Source organism: Trichechus manatus, unplaced genomic scaffold, assembly GCF_000243295.1.
Source record: "Trichechus manatus latirostris isolate Lorelei unplaced genomic scaffold, TriManLat1.0 scaffold00119, whole genome shotgun sequence".
Classification (NCBI taxonomy): domain Eukaryota; kingdom Metazoa; phylum Chordata; class Mammalia; order Sirenia; family Trichechidae; genus Trichechus; species Trichechus manatus.
In genome coordinates this window covers 8,078,521-8,098,358 of record NW_004444055.1, presented here as the reverse complement: position 1 = coordinate 8,098,358, position 19,838 = coordinate 8,078,521, and the positions used below count along the sequence as shown (strand labels likewise).

General features: G+C 42.4%; 1 pseudogene; it reads left to right on the top strand.

Moving 5' to 3' along the window:
* Positions 1–869: 869 nt before the first annotated feature.
* Positions 870–4,301, top strand: LOC101353844 (ATP-dependent RNA helicase DHX29-like; annotated as a pseudogene).
* Positions 4,302–19,838: the final 15,537 nt, after the last annotated feature.

The following is a 19,838-nucleotide window of genomic DNA, read 5'->3' as shown; positions in this document are numbered from 1 at the left end:
ACTGGAAAGGCTGCATGAGTAGTTGATGAAGAAGGGCAGAGTACTTCTAGCTTGTGACCTAGCCCCAAAAGGTGAGGGAGAGAGAGAGAGAGAGAGAGAGAGAGAGAGGCTAGCTAGTCTGAAGTACAGGGAGTTGTACAGACTCCTGAGCCAATGACCTGGCCCTGGTGGCCAGGGATGTTTTGACCTGGCTCAGGGTGGTGGAGGATGAAGTCTGCCCTGACTCTGGATGGTTAGGGTAAGAGAGGAAGTGCCACAGAAGAATTGGCTGGCGATGAGGAATGGAGATGTGCAAAGGTGAAGCCTGGATTTACTTCCTGTTGAGAATTGGGTTCATGCTGATCCTTGCCATGCAGTTAGTAATAAAGGTGAAGTTTGCCCACCTTGCCCCTTTTAGAGTGTTGCAATACATTTTTTAAAACTTTTCTAATTCACACAATCTATTTTCTACCCTACAGCTAGAGTACTCTTTTTAAATATGTAAGCCAGACCATTACCTTGCTTATTACCTTCCTGCGTCTTCTCATAACTGTCAAAATCCTTGCCACACTGCAGTGTGATGGGACGATTTTGTGTGGCCTTTCTCACCATGATCTTGTAACTCCCACCCAAGTGATTGGGTGGGACTGTGCAAATGGTGTAATTGTGACCCACCAAGGGGAATGATCAGTTTTGTTATTCTGATGGACTTGAAATGAGCCATCCCAGAGGCAGGAAAGAGAGAATCTCACCACCACCAAGGAAAAAGGGCCAAGAGTGGAGCGCATCCTTTGGACCTGGGATCCCTGCACTGAGAAGCTCCTGGAACCAGGAGCCTGAAAGAGAGAGTTGTAGCACTGAAGACAGTGAGAAGCCATAGCAGAGAAATGATGGCAGGAGGGACTGGCAGGAGACGGTGTTATGGGCTTTCCAGTGAGAAAGCTGAGTGCTTTCAGGCAGGTTTGCTGGCGGAGTGGGGTGCTTCTGGGTACTTATTGGCAGAGCTCAAAGAACTTTGTAACACTTGCCTGAGCAGGGCAAAGGCCGAGGGGCCAGAGAGAAGTGTGCCTGCAGCACCGCTGGGAAGAGGCTGTCCTGTTGGAAGAACTGTATCTTGAGTGTTCCTGAACCTGAATTGTAACTGTTACTTCCCTAATAAACCTCATAACGGTGAGTATGGTCTGTGAGTTCTATGTGGCCATTACAATGATTTATCACACTCAGCAGAGAAATAGAGAGTGCCGTGGGAGGGACAGTTAGTGTCAGAATTGATAAAGATGGCGGAGAGAGGAAGTACGTCTGACCTCCGCCTCATGGGAATCAGCATTGGGCTGTTGATCTTGATTCTCCTTTCACCTTGTGAAGTTAGAGGAGGTGAGATGCCGTCTCCACGCCATTTTTACACGCACGCATGTGATCCTGCCATTCTCTACCACCTGTTCCTTGTTCATTATGATCTGGCCATAGCTGCCTGCCTTCTGCTTCTTGAGCACACAAAGCCCTTTCTAAATCCGGGCCATTGCATTTGCCGGTTCCTCTGCCTGAAATGCCCTTCCATAGTTCCTTACCTGGCTTGCTCATCTCAGCATCAGATCTGAGCTCAAGTATCACCTTCTTAGCACACCCTTCCCTGATGCCCTGGTGGGCAGGGATTTGCTCCCACCTCTTCTCCATTACCACCCCTATGGCATCTCCCCCACCAAATCTGCTGCAAAAGACCTCCTTAAAGTGTTAAAAAGCAAAGATATCACCTTGAAGACTAAGGTGCGCCTGACCCAAACCACGGTGTTTTCAATCACCTCATATGCATGCGAAAGCTGGATAATGAATAAGGAAGACTGAAGAAGAACTGACACCTCTGAATTGTGGCACTGGTGAAGAATATTGACTATACCAGGGACTGCCAGAAGAACGAACAAATCTGTCTTGAAAGAAGTACAAGCAGAATGCTCCTTAGAAGCAAGGATGGCAAGACTTCGTCTCACATACTTTGGACATATTACAAGGAAGCACCAGTCCCTAGAGAAGGACATCATGTTTGGTAAAGTACAGGGTCAGTGAAAAAGAGGAAGACCTTCAATGAGATGGATTGACCCAGTGGCTGCAACAATGGGCTCAAGCATAAGAATGATTGTGAGGATGGCGCAGGACCAGGCAGTGCTTCGTTCTGTTGTACACAGGGTCGCTATGAGTTGGAACCGACTTGACAGGATCTAACAGCAACCTAACAACATGGCATCTCCCTGATTCTGTCCTTCATAGGACTTCTTACCACAATCTGAAGTGATCTTGTTTATTTATTTGCTTGTTTACTGTTTGTCGACTCCTCCACCCCCCCACCCCCACCCCATCACTCCTAAGAGTATAACCTCCTTGAGTAAAGGGATTTTGTCTGCCTTGCTCACTTCTGTAGCCCCAGTGACTGGAAGCCTGCCTGGAGCATGGATAGTTGGTACTCTACAAATGTGTGATAAACAGACTGAATAAGGAAGAAGGAGAACTATCATCTAAGCTCCATCATAGACGCTGTTCAATATTTTGATTGCTTTTGGTTTGTTGTGGTTTTTCATGAACTTGGATAACTCTAATATGGTTAATAATAAGGTTGGTGTGTTCTACAACAGATAACACATTAGTTCCAGGTACTTACATCAGCTCTTGCAACTCAGCTCCTCTTCTCCTCCCCTCGGCCCCCCACACACCACAAGCTCTAATATGAATAAGCTTGTTTCCTAATTGAGAGCGAGGTTCAACATCTCACCCTCCTGATCAGTTTCGTTGCAAGCCTGAAGCATGATTTGGGGCTCACTTGGGTTAACGTGGAAATGATCTCTGGGGATTGTTTTATACATGAGGCCTTATATACAAGGCCTTTATCATCTGCGTCTTTTTCATAAGGCTGGCACTCCTGCTGGCCATTTGGGTGTTGAAAGGACATTTCTGAGACTCTGATCAGTGAACTCAGGTTTTGCGAAAAATTTAGCTCTGGAGAGGTCATCTTTTCTTCTTCCTTCCTGGCAGCATTCTCTCTGTGATCACAGAAGACCTCCAAGGCTGTGTGGGAAAGAGGGTCCAGCTGGCACCCTGGTGATGAGAGAAATTAGCCCCCATTTTCGAAAAGATGTTATGTTACATATTCTAAAATTGAAAAACTTGGAGGGAATATTGTGACTCTCAAAATTGATCTAAATCTCTTTTCGAATGTATCTTTTACTTGTTTACTGTGACTCTATCAGTTTTTGAACTGCTGTTCAGAGGTACACTACACATTTGTTTACTTGAGAGTTACACACTGATATCAAAACAATGTCAGGAAAAAGTGCGTGTGTGGATATGTATACGTCTGTGTGTTGGTGTAGGGGAATGTAGGGCTATTATCATGTGCATAAAAAGAACATGTGAAACTGAGGTGCAAAGAACTGAGGTAAACTGCTCAAAGCAGCAGGCTTTTCCTCATCTACAACTGCTCACAGCTGTAAAGGAAACAGAACTTCACGGAGCCTCTCCTTAAAAGAAATTGCCCTCCTTAAAGCTGTACTGGCCACAGGCCTGCATGACAATGTGGGGAAGCTAATCTATACCAAATTAGTCAATGTTACAGAAAAATCAGATTGCATTGTGGAGACATCTTAGGGCAAAGCACAAGTACATCCTCCCTTAGTAAATTGAGATTTGCAAACTTATGGATGGCTCCTTTACCAGGAGTAGGCAGGGTGTGCCAGAGTGTATTTGATTCCAACTCACAGCAACACTACAGGGCAGAGCAGAATTGCCCCATAGGGTTTCCAAGGCTGTAAATCTTTATGGAAGCAGACTGCCACATCTTTCTTCCATGAAGCACCTGGTGGGTTAGAACCTAATAAACCTTTTCCAGTTTTAGTTTTGGGTGATGATATAGAAGTTCAGCACCAGAGCATCTTCTTTCTATTGATGAAAACCGAAACCAAACCTGTTGCTGTCGAGTTGATTCCAACTCATGGAGACTGCATGTGTTACAGAGCAGAACTGTTCCATAGGGTTTTATTGGCTGTAATCTTTACAGAAGCAGACCATCAGGCCTTTCTTCTGAGGCACTGCTGGGTGGGTTTGAGCCACCAACCTTTAGGTCATTAGTCCAGCACAAACTGTGTGTGTCACGCAAAGACCGTTCCATTGACAGAACTATTTTTAGGCCCTTGTAGAGATAGGTGCCATTTTCAAGCAGTTGTGAGTTTTCATTGATTCTGGTTTACAAAAAACCTTGAAAACCCTAAGATGTCTCTTGAAACTACAATATTCTGCAGATCATTATGAAATTGATAAAAACAAAGAGTAATAACTGAAACTGAAATTCATTGTCAATTGTTTTAAAAATTACGATGAGGATACCCCAAACCAAAACCAAACCCGTTGCAACCAGTGTTACAAAGCAATAACTGTTTGAATGAGAAATTAACTTAAGCTGTAAACTTTACCTAAAGCACAATAAAATTAAAAAGAAAAACAAAAACCCATTGCCATTGAGTCAATTCCAACTCACAGCGACACTATCGTACAGAGTAGAATTGCCCCATAGGGTTTCCAAGGCTGTAAATCTTTATGGACTGCCACATCTTTCTTCCGTGAAGCAGCTGGTGGGTTAGAGCCACCAACCTTTCTGTTAGCAGCCGAGCGCTTTAACCACTGCACTGCCAAGACACCTAAAGTGAGGATATAGTCATGAAATTATGTGAAAATGGACCATCCCATTAAGTATTTTAGTCCTTAAAATGTCGGCACTAGCCATAATTTACAGGTGGCAGAAAAAAAAGCACGTAGTTTAAACGTGTCATTTCCCAGTTCCTTTTTAATGATGATTATTCTTAATGTGTTTGCCAGTCATTTACAATGAATTATCTGGTATTACCAGAAAAGAAGAAGAAAAAAAAAAGAAGGAGAGGAAGGAGGAAGAGAAGGAGGAAGAGAAGGAGGAGGAGAAGAAGAGGAAGAAAAAGAAGAACAAGAACAAACACTGAAGATGAATAAGTCATCCAGCTGCTTGCTTGATTTCTTCTGCATGCAGATTTTGTAGAACATGGCAAGGCTGTATTTTAAAAATTCCCAAGTCTAAGGTACAAGCACACCTCACTTTGTAAGTTTTAAGTGTAAAATTCTAGGTAAAGTAAGTTTACAACCATTTGTCCCCCACATGATCGTGGAAGTGAAATGGACTCATTCGTTCCAGAAATACTTCTGAGCACATGATGTGTCAGGCAATGGGGACCAAAAAAAAAAAAAAAAAAAAAAAGAATTCAGCATAATCCCTTTTCCCAAAGAGCTGGCACTCACGCAGTGCTTGCAAACTCTAATGCCTACAAGCAGAACTGGCTATGTTATTTGTGGGGCCCAATGCAAAATGAAAATGCCAGGCCTGTTCAAAAATTGTTAAGAATTCCAAGGCAGCAAAGCAGAGCATTTTAAACAAAGCATGAGGTCCTTCTAAGTGTGGGGGCCCTGAAGGTGGCCCTGTTTGCAGTGGTTAGGCAGGTAACACAAATGCATGATTCAGTCTGTTAAGAGCATTGGGAGAAGTGGGCCCTGGGCAATGGGGCTTGCAGGCTTCACCTAGGGCTCCTAACTGCCACATTTATATTGCATCTCCCTTTGATTGAAATAAATCCTTTTTACCTTTTAAAATACATTTGAACATCTGTCCGTAGCATAATTCAGTAAATGTTCTTGTGTGTTAATCTTGTTCATTCCATTAGATCATTATCTTGAGTGCTGGGGCCTTGTCATAGTCAGTATCTGCACCTACCACAGTCAATGGCAGGCTGGGGAAATAGTAGATAGATGATGCACACTCATTACAAAGTCCAGCATTTAATTCTGAAATAAATTACGGAGAGGATAAAGATGATGGTGGAAATGTTCATTTACTAGACACCTGCTGTGTACTAGGCATTGTATTAGGTGCTTAATAGAAACTTTAAAATTCAATTCTCATGATAAATATGTAAAATAGGTTATTTTTGTCTCCATTTTAGAGATGAGGAGTTCAGAGAGATTAAATAACTTGCTCAAGGTCACACAAGTAGTCAGTGATGGAACAGGGACTCAAACCTAATTCCAAAGCTCTTGGGAGTTCCACTAAATTGCTAGGCCCTGGCCCTTCCCCCTTGCTCCCCACTGCTGCCTAAAATATCACAAAAAGAGCACAAACTGTTCAAAACTGAATAACACAAGTTTTGGAAATGGGTATTATACTTTCTGAAAATAATGTAGCAAATATTCGGCAGAATAGTAATCAACATGCATAATAACAGAAGTACCTACTGTAACCCCAAATCAATTCAATTACTGTTTCTTGAGCATGTACTAAGTGTAAGGTACTATGCTATGTGTGGCAGGAGAGACAAGATGAACAGATAAACTGCCCTCAAAGAGAAGGGTGAGACAAGTATACAAATGGACGGAGAACAGAACAGAAAGTAGTGTGTCCACGTTGACATCCAGAGAGAGTGATTTTGCCTGGAATGATCATGGTATATTCCCCGAAGATGATGGCATTTAGGGATAGTCTTGAAGAATGGGCAGGATTCTGATAGGAGAAGGGGTTCAGGGGACGTTCATGTAGGAGCAGAGGAGAGGTGGCATGGGACATTGCTATGGATTGAATTGTGTTCCCTCCAAAAGATACATTGAAGTCTTAACCTCCAGAATCTGTGAATATGATCTTGTTTGAAACATGATCTTTGAGGATGTTATCAGGTAACATGAGGCCATATGGAGTAGGATGGTTCCTAATCCAATATGACTAGTATCCTTACACAAAAGAAGAGATACAGAGAGAGACACACAGAGGGAAGACAGACATGTGATGATGGAGGAAGAGATTGGAGCTGCAAGGCAAGGAACACCAGGAATCTCCAGCCCTCACCAGAAGCTAGGAGAGAATCATGGAACAGATTCTCCCTCAGAGCCTCAGAAGGAATCAATGTGGCTGACACCCTGATTCTAGACTACTAGCCTCCAGGACTGTGATATAGTAAAATTCTGTTCTTTTTCAATTTTTTTAAATTTAAAATTTTATTTATTTTTGGTGTCAATATACACAATCGAACGTACATCCATTCACAATTTCTACATGAACAGTTCAATAACATTGGTTGCATATTTCACATTGTTTCACTGTTCTATCTCTACCCAATATTTTTCATCACCATTAATCTGGGCTCTCTGCTCCTTAAAGTTCTCGTCTGTGCTGTAGGGTAATTGTGGACAGTTTACACTCATGTAGATAATTCTTTATAAGAGTGCCATGCTTGAGGCAAACATTCTTTAGTAATTGGGCTAAACTGTTGATTAGTTTAATGATGGCTTCATGGGATAATTTCAGTTCAAGGTTTAAAGATGATTTCCCGGCATTAAATTCAGGGATTCTCCAAGTCTCAATGGAGCCAGTAAGTCTGGTTTCCATATGAGTTTGAAATTCTGTTCCACACTTTTTGTCCTTTTGATCAGGACTCATCTATTAGGTCCTTGATCAAACGAACAGTAATGGTAGTCAGGCACCATCCATTTCTTCTGGTCTCATGGTAGAGGGGGTAGTAGTTTATGGAGGCAGACATTTCTATTCTGATAAACCACTCAGTTTGTGGTACTTTATTATGGCAGCCCTAGGGAACAGGCATGGTCAGGGAACAGCAGGCAGTCTAATCAGGCTGAGGTGCTGGAGAGCAGGCTATGCTTAGAAAGGGAAGTCAGCACTACTTCATGGCAGGACTTGGCCCAAGACTGAGACACTTGTACACAAGTCAATAAGGCAAGGCTCTGACAGATATTAACCAAGAGACAAATACATGATTAAAACGAAGCGCTGGAGATTGAAGCTGGCAGCTAGGGGGCAGGTGAATGGTGGTGGTAGTGGCTGGGGATCGAGAGCAGAGAGGAAGGACCAAAGGCCAATTCAGGTGAGATGCAGTGAAGGCCTCAACTTGGGTGGGCTGAGGGGTAGTTTAGAGACCATTTAAAATATATTTTCTTATTAAAATAGAAAAAAAATCTTTGAAACTGAGATCACATATATGTCAAATACATCTTTGTTCTTTGGAGTTCTTTGGAAGTAAGACAAATTCAAGATACCATTACGATCATTCAGCCTCAGAATATTTGCCTATATTCTTGTTGGCTTTTGTGGGATCTGCCTTTCCTTGACTCCTGGCAGCAGCACTGCCCATCGGGGAAAGAGCAGTTGCACAACCGAAACCCACTGTGTTAAACCTCTGCCCTTATGTGGCTCCTTCTGGAACATTTCACCCTGCTTGGGCAACCAGACAGCTTAAAATGTGCACGTATTTTAAGTAAGAGGTCATTTACGGTGGTTAGAAGATCAGATTCATCAAATCTGTGAGTTAATCTTCTAATCAGCCAGACAAGCCCGCCACTGCGGCCCTAAGCAAAGACCAGTTTCCTAAATTGCACCGTCCTGGGAGAAGGCAATGTAACAGCTAGGCCCTTCCACTGGCCTCCCATGGCATTCATTATAACTGGAAGTGTGTCCTTACAAGAGATACCACAATGATGATGCACAGAAGTTTGGGAGCTAAGGAGGAAAAGGCAGAGAAAAATGTGACCCATCCGAATAGCCAAAAATAATCAAAACAATGTTTTGTTTGTGAAATGCTAGCAGATTGGAAAACGCCACTTTGAGCAGGAAAGCATGTGGCGCCCAGGATGCTTTCATTTTCACCCTGCCTAATCTGCTAATATATTCTGGAGCTATGGTGACAACAAACCTGTGACTACAGTGAAGGAAAACAAAGCAGGCAATCCGTTACTTCCAAGAACAGAGAGTGCAGCAAATTTGAGAAAAGCAATACTTCAAACGTCAACCTTTCCTTAATGCTGCATAATGCTTGCAGGAGAGGGGACAGGGAAAAGCAGCCATGGGGCACTGGCTGGAGAAGACAGAGGCCATGTGTGTGGATCAATGGAAGCTGATGTGTCTGAGCTATGCAGCCAAGAATTACAATGTTAGTCAGCTTCTTGGTGCAAAAGACAAGACCTGGGGCAGTTGAAAGATGGCACTTGTGTGACTGATTCAAGAGCCCAGGTTGGCTTTTCCTTCTTAGAGTGTCTACCAGGCTTCTAAGCCACCTCTGAATTGTTTCTGGAGTCTCTGGATGGTGTTAACAGTTAACATAATTAACTGCTAACAGTAAGGTTGGAGGTTCAAGTCCACTCAGAAGAAAAACGTGGTGATATGCTCCTGAAAAATCAGCCTCTGAAACCCCTATGGAGCAGTTCTACTCTGACACACATGGGGTCTCCATGAGTTGGAGGTGAATCAATGACAACTGGTTTCTCTTTGTCTTTAGCAGTCTGTCGGGGGAGAACATAATTTGCCCCACTCCTCATGACCCTTACGGAAGAGGGGACACTTCTCCCCCCATGCATCTTTGCCTAGGAAGGTTATGGGAGGAACGGTTCCAGCCCATCTATCTTGTTTCCGTTAGGGAAGATGGGGGAGAGGGCATGGAGCCTGGCTCTCTCAGCATTTTCTGCCTGACCACAGGCGGTACCCATTCTCCTTCCCTCCAAGTAGCAAGCTCAGCCAGCAGGTCTGGATGTGTCCCTGCACTGCTCAACCTATGACTGGCCATGACTTTAATTCAGTGGGTAGGCAAAGACTCATCTTTCGGCCTTGGATCCAAGCCAAGTCTTCAAACCAGCCTCTTGGCAAAAAGGCCATTAGTATGATCTTTGATTCTCGTGTATTATTTCTCTATTGGTTCAGAACCCAGAGGAAAGAAGGAATATGATTAATTAACATGCTTCAATCCCTAATGCTGTGGAGAAATTTATGAGGTGAAATGCCAACTGTAAGTGTCGTAACACTTCTCTTGTTTCCCTTGCCTTGAGGTGATACTAAAGAACGAGCTCAGAATTTATCACTGACAGCACACCAGTCATTGACAAAAACAAAAGTTTTGCAGGATAGCAGCTTGGGAAGGCTTAAAAGGTATGAATAACCAGAATTGGAAAGCCCTGTTGGACTTCAGTCAGGTCCAATCTTCTCTGGAGAAGACACCTTCCCATCTGTTTTTCAGGAGGAGGTGGTTCTTCAGCCTCTCCCCACGCTGTTAAGCAGTGGCCCAGGCTCCGTCTTTTCTTTCAGCTTGGGGAAAGAGATGGTGGGGGAGTTATACCCACTTCTTAACAACTTTGTATCAGAAATGATCACTTCCACTCACATTCCATTGGTGAGAAAAAGTTACTGGAGTTGCAAGGGGACTGGGAAATATAGGCCCTGACTAGAGAGCCACAATCCTACACTGTGGGCAGGTGGTCAGCCAGCTATCTCTGCCACAAGAGTTAGCCTTACTTATGGCTGGAGAAAATGAGGCTTAGGGAGCTTAAGTAACTAGTTCAAGGGCAGAACCAACAGGGGGTTGATTACAGACCTTGTATTCTTAATGCTTAATCCAAACTGTCTCTAATAGTGACCACTGACTATGCGGGAAAGAAGAGTAAGCCAGGAATAAGGAGAAAAGTTTTCTCTTGCTCACCCATTTCCTCTATTTGTTGGTATTCTCAGGACGACCTCTTGGAGTGCCATTCATTCTCATTTGTCCCAGGATGCAGAAAAACTGAGAAATGCACAACTGTATAGTCTGTTGTAAATGTGTCTCGGAGTCCCTTGGTGGTGCAAACAGTTAATGGGTTTGACTGCTAACTGAAAAGTTGGTGGTTCTAGTCCACCCAGGGGTGCCTCAGAAGAAAGGCCTTGGTGACCCTCTTCTAAAAAACCAGCCGTTGAAAACCCTTTGGAGCATAGTTCTGCTTGACACTCGGGGCTGCCATGAATCAAAGCTGCGTCAGTGGCAATTGGTTTTAAAGGTGTCTTATCCACCGGTCTTTTTATGACAAGCCCATTTTTTTGACTCTGCCAGACAGATGAGTTGGTTCTATTTTTAAGGGTGTCTAGGGAAGTATTCCCTAGAGAAAGTCTGTATGGAGGAAGCAGAAGCTTCCTCCATAACCTACTCTAGTGCTTCAGTGTTCTAGACCTATAGTAAACACTGGGGGTATGTCACCCAGGCCCCCTTAAGTGGGTCAGTGCCCCCATCCCACAGCTGCTGTGAGTGTTGGGCTATTGAATCTCAGCTGCATCCTTTCTGGAGAACTGCCCTTGGCCAAGGGGAGCCTCCTTATCCAGTGATGCTTGGGAGGTAGTTACGCTTCACTCACTTTGTCAGGGATGGTGGGACAATTCCTTGGTGTTGTTCATGCCCTGAAGCCCCCATGGGATCAGGCTGAGACTAGACTTCAGCTGAACCATATCTTTATCTGTCTTTTTCCCCTGTTCTAACCTGCTTCCCTCTCTGCCTTAATCTTTCTCCTGAAGTCTCTTGCATAAGGATAGCTATCTCACAGGCTCTGCTCTTATGGAACTGACTCTAAGACCGTCCCCAACTAGGAAATTCTTATTCTGCTAACTGCAGTCCTTTATCCCTTAGAGGAAGGAACCCTGATGGCACAGTGGTTAAGCGCTTGGTTGCGAACCCAAAGGTCAGCGGTTTGAACCCACCAGCAGCTCCATGGAAGAAAGATGTAGTAGCCCGTTTTCATAAAGATTACAGCCTTGGAAACTCTATGGAGCAGTTCCACTCTGTCCTACAGGGTCACTGTGAGTCAGAATTGATTCAATGGCAATGGGTTTGATATCCTTAGAGGAGAAAGGAAACAAACAACTTATCACTTCTTACAAATATATCATAATTTGAAGGCTTTTGTAATACCTGCTTCTTTCCCACCTTCTATTTGCCAGTTGAACAATTCTAGCTTCACTAACCACTGTTCATGGTTTAATTTTAACCTCAACACCACTGCCAAGGACATGAGAGTCTAAATTGAACTCATTTAGCAGGAATGGGATAACAGAAGGATTATTTCACAATAATTCACGACTACAACTAAAGATGAAAGGTTTTATTTTCTCAAAGTACTTCCCCATTTTAATGTCATTTAACCATCATATTTTGTGGGAGGAAGTTCTTTTTTTTAGAGGAAACTTAATTAAATAAAGGTTAAGTGGGTTTAAGTTCATGGAGCAAACTACTGTCATAACTTGCAGAGCAAAGACTAGAAAGAGGATGTCCGATCTCCAAGTCTGGGCTCTTTTCATGATCTTGGATCCGGACATGATTTTTGCTCTTTTTCTATGGGTCATTTTGTGATGCTGGATCAGGCAGAAACTGTGTTTGTCTGATAGTAAGAGAGATATCCAAGACTGTGATTTGAGTCCCCAAGGCTTTATTCTTTCACAAGAAATAGGGAAAAGGCAACCTGGGTTTGGTAGGCAGCTTCCCAAAATCATTAGAGAAGAAACCCAGGATCCTTCAACTTTCTGTCCCACCGTCTGGACTATAACTCTTATCCTCTTTGTCCAAGATGGCTGCTGGAGCCCTAGCCATAGGTGAGTTCCAGGTAGCAGGGCAGAGGAAGGGAAGAAGAGAGGCCTGCTCCTTCCCTTTAAGAAGACTTCTGAGAAGCATCACTTGACACTGTTCACATTTCATTGGCCAGACACATGGTCAAATCTATAAGCTATTGAAACATAAACCTCAGAGCTGTCTACCTACTAGGGTCCCCTACTAAATGCTTATGTCTAATTTTGTATTCTTAATTTTGTATTATTTTCAGGAACAATTTGATGAACAATTACTGTGTGTAAGTCACCATCCTGGGCATAGAGAGATGACTAGAAGCAGTGATAGGTGTAGGCTAGACTCACCAGGGCTCGTGGCATAGCTCTGAGGGATTCTGATGTTCTTGTCTAAGCAGATGTGCCATGTTTCATCATCCCTCCACCCTCACCCTGATTCACTGTGGGTAATGAGATGGTAAGGATCCTTGGTAGTGCAATGGTTCAGCACTTGGCTGCTAACTGAAAGACCAGCAGCTCAAACCCACCCAATGGCTTTGAGCGAGAAAAAGACCTGGCAATCTTCTTCCATAAAGATTACAGCCTAGTCTGTGAGGAAAGTGCTCCTTTAAACAACCAACTATATGAGACCAAATGGTCAATATTTACCCAAAAGCAAAGACAAGAAGGCAAGGAGGGGCAGGGAAGCCAGATAAATGGAAAACAGAACAAACAGAATGGAAGTAATGAGAATGCTGACACATTGGAAAAATTGCAACCAATATTATGGAACAATTTATATAAAAATCGTTAAATGGGAACCTAATTTGCTGTGTAAACTTTCACCTAAAACACAATAAAATATTTTAAAAAAAACTAAAGCAAACAAACAAAAAGATTACAGCCTAGAAAAATCTATGGGGTGATTACACTCTGCATATAGGTTCACTATGAGTCAGAATCAACTTGATGGCACAACAACAAGAACAACAATGAGCTGGTATTGTCAGAGGGTGCTTGGAGGTAGAAAACAAGGTTGAGAATCACATCTAGGAGGGAAGTTTCACCCATAGCTGGTGTATTTTAGAAAACATGTTTTTTTTTAGGTGCTGTCAAGTTGGTTCTGACTCATAGCGACACTATGTACCACAGAATGAAACACTGCCTGGTCCTGCACCATCGTCACAATCGTTGTTATGCTTGAGCCCATTGTTGCAGCCACTGTGTCAGTCCGTCTCATTGAAGTTCTTCCTCTTTTTCACCGACCCTGTACTTTACCAAGCGTGACGTCCTTCTCCAGGGACTGATCCCTCCTGACAACATGTCCAAAGTACGTAAGACGTAGTCTTGTCATTCTTCCTTCTAAGGAGCATTCTGGGTGTACTTCTTCCAAGACAGATTTGTTCGTTCTTTTGGCAGTCCGTAGTATATTCAATATTCTTCGCCAACACCATAATTCAAAGGCGTCAGTTTTTCTTTGGTCTTCCTTATTCATCATCCAGCTTTCGCGTGCGTATGATGCAATTGAAAATACCATGGCTTGTGTCAGGTGCACCTTAATCTTCAAGGTGACATTTTTGTTTTTCAACAGTTTAAAGAGATCTTTTGCAGCAGATTTGCCCAATGCAATGCATCTTTTGATTTCCTGACTGCTGCTTCCATGGGTGTTGATTGTGGATCCAAGTAAAATGAAATCCTTGACAACTTCAATCTTTTCTCCATTTGTCATGATGTTGCTTATTGGCCCGGTTATGAAGATTTTGTTTTCTTTATGTTGAGGTGTAATCCATACTGAAGGCTGTGGTCTTTGATCTTCATCAGTAAGTGCTTCAAGTTCTCTTCACTTTCAGCAAGCAGGATTGTCTCGTCTGCATAATGCAGGTTGTTAATGAGTCTTCCTCCAATCCTGGTGCCCCGTTCTTCTTCATATAGTCCAGCTGCTAGGATTATTTGCTCAGCATACAGTTTGAACAGGTATGGTGAAAGGATGCAACGCTGCCGCGCATCTTTCATGGCTTTAAACCATGCAGTAACCCCTTATTCTGTCCGAATAACTGCCTCTTGATCTATGTACAGGTTCCTCATGAGCACAATTAAGTGTTCTGGAATTCCCATTCTTCACAATTTTATCTATAATTTGTTATGATCCACACAATAGAATGCCTTTGCATAGTCAATAAAACACAGCTAAACATCTTTCTGGTATTCTCTGCTTTCAGCCAGGATCCATCTGACATCAGCAATGATATCCCTTGTCCCACGTCCTCTTCTGGATCCAGCCTGAATTTCTGGCAGTTCCTGTCGACATACTGCTACAGCTGCTTTTGAATGATCTTCAGCAAAATTTTACTTGGGTGTGATATTAATGATATTGTTTGACAATTTCCACTTTTGGTTGGATCACCTTTCTTGGGAATAGGCATAAATATGGATCTCTTCTAGTCAGTTCACCAAGTAGCTGTCTTCCAAATTTCTTGGCATAGATGAGGGATCACTTCCAGCACTGCATCCATTTGTTGAAACATCTCAACTGATATTCCGTCAATTCCTGGAGCCTTGTTTTTCACCAATGTCTTCAGTGCAGCTTGGACTTCTTCCTTCAGTACCATTGGTTCCTGATCGTATGCTACCTCTTGAAATGGTTGAACGTTGACCAATTCCTTTTGGTATAATGACTCTGTGTATTCCTTCCATCTTCTTCTGAAACTTTAATATTTTCCCCACAGAATCCTTCACTATTGCAACTCAAGGCTTGAATTTTTTCTTCAGTTCTTTCAGCTTGAGGAATGCTGAGCGTGTTCTTCCCTTTTGGTTTTCTATCTCCAGCTCTTTGCACATGTCATTATAATACTTTACTTTGCCTTCTCGAGCCACCCTTTGAAATCTTCTGTTCAGTTCTTTTACTTCATCATTTCTTCCTTTTGCTTTAGCTGCTCAACATTCAAGAGCAAGTTTCAGAGTCTCTTCTGACATCCATTTTGGTCTTTTATTTCTTTCCTGTCTTTTTAATGACCTCTTGCTTTCTTCATGTATGATGTCCTTGATGTCATTCCATAACTCTTCTGGTCTTCGGTCATTAGTGTTCAATGCATCAAATCTATTCTTGAGATGATCTCTAAATTCAAGTGGAATACACTCAAGGTCGTACTTTGGCTCTCGTGGACTTGTTCTAATTTTCTTCAGTTTCAACTTGAACTTGCATAAGAGCAATTGATGGTCTAGTCAGTCCCTGGCCTTGTTCTGACTGATGATATTGAGCTTTACCATTGTCTCTTTCCACAGACGTAGTCGATTTGATTCCTGTGTATTCCATCTGGTGAGATCCATGTGTATAGCTGCCGTTTATGTTGGTGACAAAACGTATTTGCAGTGAAGAAGTCATTGGTTTTGCAAAATTCTATCATGTGATCGCTGGCATCATTTCTATCACCAAGGCCATATTTTCTAACTACCGATCCTTCCTCTTTGTTTCCAACTTTCGCATTCCAATCACCAGTAATTGTCAGTGTATCCTGATTGCATGTTCGATCAATTTCAGACCGAAGAAGTTGGTAAAAATCTTCACTTTCTTCATTTTTGGCCTTAGTGGTTGGTGCGTAGATTTGAGTAATAGTCATATTAACTGGTCTTCCTTGTAGGCTTATGGATACTATCCTATCACTGACAGTGTTGTACTTCAGGATAGATCTTGAAATGTTCTTTTTGATGATGACTGCAAAGCCATTCCTCTTCAAGTTGTTATTCCTGGCATAGTAGACCCTATAGTTGTCCGATTCAAAATGGCCAATACCAGTCCATTTCAGCTCACTAATGCGCAGGATATCGATGTTTATGCGTTCCATTTCATTTTTGACAGCTTCAAATTTTCCTAGATTCATACTTTGTACATTCCACGTTCTGATTATTAATGGATGTTTGCAGCTGTTTTGTCTCATTTTGAGTTGTGCCACATCAGCAAATGAGGGTCCCGAAAGCTTGACTCCATCCACGTCATTAAGGTCAACTCTACTTTGGGGAGGCAGCTCTTCCCCAGTTGTCTTTTGAGTGCCTTCCGACCTGGGTGCAGGGGGGCTCATCTTCTGGCACTATATCAGACAATGTTCCACTGCTATTCACAAGGTTTTCACTGGCTAATTCTTTTCAGAGGTAGACTGCCGTATCCTTCTTCCTAGTCTGTCTTAGTCTGGAAGCTCAGCTGAAACCTTTCTTCCATGGGTGATTCTGCTGGTATCTGAATACCGGTGGCATAGCTTACAGCATCACAGCAACATGCAAGCCCCACAGTACGACCAACTGACAGACATGTGGGGGTTAGAAAACATGCATATCCAATTTATTTGTTTAATTGTGCCACAACAAATAGCACCTTCTTCACCAGCATTAAGGCAAGGGTAAATATTGTACATGGAAGCTCAGAGGGTCAAACCTAGGCTGAGGAAAGCTACTGCAACCTAAGGTAGCGCAAAAGTTAGCTCTGAACTTCTTGGCTGCCTTAGTTAAAAAGAAAGGTTACAAGGATCCATTACTATGGCTATCCAGCAAGGAGGTATGGTAGTTCAACAGGAGAGACATATTTTCCATAGCACTGAACTCTATGAGGTTTATGGTAGCAGTTTTGTTTTAAGGGAATTAAACCATAAAATACCTGGTGTTTAATAATAATTTTGCAAGAATGTGGAGATGGTCTTCAATTTTTTTTTTTTTTAATTTTAGGGCTGGAAAAATATAGAGTCAAAATTTTAAATACTGTATTTCATTGGATCTAAGTCATCACTAATAATAGACCATTATTTTAGGAGATCAGGGTTTGATTTCTGGCCAATTCATCTCATCTGTCGGTAATGATTTGCATGTTGCTATGAAGCTGAACAGGTTTCAATGGAGCTTCCATACTAAGACAGATGAGGAAGAAAGGCCTGGTGACCTACTTCTGAAAATCAGTCAATGAAAACCCTATGGATCCCTATCCACAACCAATCATGGGGATGGTGAAGGACCAGGCAGCGTTTCATTCAGTTGTGCGTGGAGTTCCATGAGTTGGAGGCCAACTCGATGGCTGCTAACAACAACAAGGAAAGAAAAACCCTGTAAAATAAATTATGACTTGCCTTTCTAATTTCAGATGCATTTTAATCAGGGCTTCAAACGTGTTCCAAAGGGTTCAGTCATGGCCAACGGAAACAAGACAGGGCTTTGAACCTGTTCTAAACGGTTCAGTCATGGCTGAGAAAACAAGGACAATGTAAACGTTGCATAGCAACCAAATCTCTTTTGCATTAGATTTTTTTTTAAATTGTGCTTTAAATGAAAGTTTACAGTTCAAGTGAGTTTCTGATACAAAACTTTATACACACACTGCTATGTGACCCTAGTTGCACTTCCCATACTGTGACAGCATACTCCTTGTTTCCACCCTGGATTACCCGTGTCTGTTCAACCAGCTCCTGTCCCTTTCTGCCTTCTCATCTTGCCTCTGGATAGGAGCTGCCCAGTTAGACTCATGTATCTACTTGAGCTAAGAAGTACACTCTTCACGAGTATTATTTTATGTCTTATAGTCCGGCCTAATTTTTGTCTGAAGAGTTGGCTTCGGGAATGGTTTTAGTTTTGGGCTAACAGAGGGTCTGGGGGCCATGTCTTCCAAGGTCCCTCCAGCCTAAATCAAACCATTAAGTCTGGTCTTTTTACTAGAATTTGAGTTCTGCACCCCACTTTTCTCCTGCTCCGTCAGGGACTCTCTGTTGTGTTCCCTGTCAAGGCAGTCATTGGTGGTAGCCAGGCACCATCTAGTTCTTCTGGTCTCAGGCTGATGCAGTCTCTGGTTTATGTGGCCCTTTCTTTCTCTTGGGCTAATACTTTCCTTGTGTCTTTGGTGTTCTTCATTGTCCTTTGCTGCAGGTGGGTTGGGACCAATTGATGCTTCTTGGATGGCCGCTTGCTAGCTTTTAAGACCCCAGGCGCAACTCAACAAAGTGGGATGCAGAACATTTTCTTAATAAGCTTTGTTATGCCAACTGACCTAGATGTCCCCTGAAACCATGATCCACAGACCCCTGCCCCTGCTACTCTGTCCCTCAAAGTGTTTGGTTGTATTCAGGAAACTTCATAGCTTTGGTTTAGTCCCGTTGTGCTGACTTCCACTGTAGTGTGTGTTGTCCTTCCCTTCACCTAATATAATTCTTGTCTGCTATCTAGTTAGTGAATACACCTCTGCCTCCATCTCCACCCTTGTAACATCAAAGAATGTTTTCCTCTGTGTTTAAATCTTATCTTGAGTTCTTACAATAGTGGGCTTATACAATATTTGTCCTTCTATGACTGACTAATTTCACTCAGCATAATACCTTCCAGATTCATTCATGTTATGAGATGTTTCACGGATTCATTGCTATTCTTTACTGTTGTGTAGTATTCCACTGTATGAATATACCATAATTTGTTTATCCATTCATCCATTGATGGGCACCTAGGTTGTTACCATCTTTTTGCTATTGTGAACAGTGCTGCAATGAACATGGGGGTGCATATATCTATTAGTGTGACAGCTCTTATTTCTTTAGGATATATTCCAAGGAGTGGGATGGTTAGATCATATGGTACTTCTATTTCCAGCTTTATAAGGAAGCGCCAAATCGATTTCCAAAGTGGTTGTACCATTTTACATTCCCACTAACCGTGTATAAGTGTTCCAGTCTCTCCACAATCTCTCCGACATCTATTATTTTGTGTTTTTTGGATTAATGCTAGCCTTGTTGGGGTGAGATGGTATCTCATTATAGCTTTGATTTGCATTTCTCTAATGGCTAATGATCGGCCCATCAGATTTTGACCTGAGTAGGAAACATAGCAATCTCCTGTGAGATTGAATTATTGGCAGAAGTCTGGAGAGCGATGCACATTCAAAGCAGAGTGGTGGGCCGCCATCTTTGAGCAGGACACTGCTGTCTGTTTCGCCGTAAAGACATGGTGAAACTCATTGAAGATTGTGCCTTACAGATTAGTAAGTAAACACAATTAAGTCTGTGCATACCTTGCTTTTTGGTTAATCTGCCCCTGCCTTGTAAAAGTGCATTTGGGCATAGCTGGAAGTCTCTCCTAAAATCTTCTTGTGTTATTCCACTTTCTGCCCCACTTGTACTGATCCAGAGTTACCACACTGAGACTGTGGTCTTCTGAGATCTGTATGTATTATTACAATAGTAGGCATCATTTATTGAGCACTTATTGCATACTAGCCATTGTACCAAACATTTTGTTTGTAATTATTGTATTTAATCCTCTCAAACAACCTTACTGAAGTAGGTATGATCATTCCATTTCAGAAATGAGGAAACCAAGTCTCAGAAAAGTGAAGTAAGTTGTAAACATCTATATTAGTTTGCTATTTCTGTTGTAACAAATTATCACAAATGTAGTTACTTAAAACAACACAAATTTATTATCTTACAGTACTTGGAGGTCAGAAATCGAA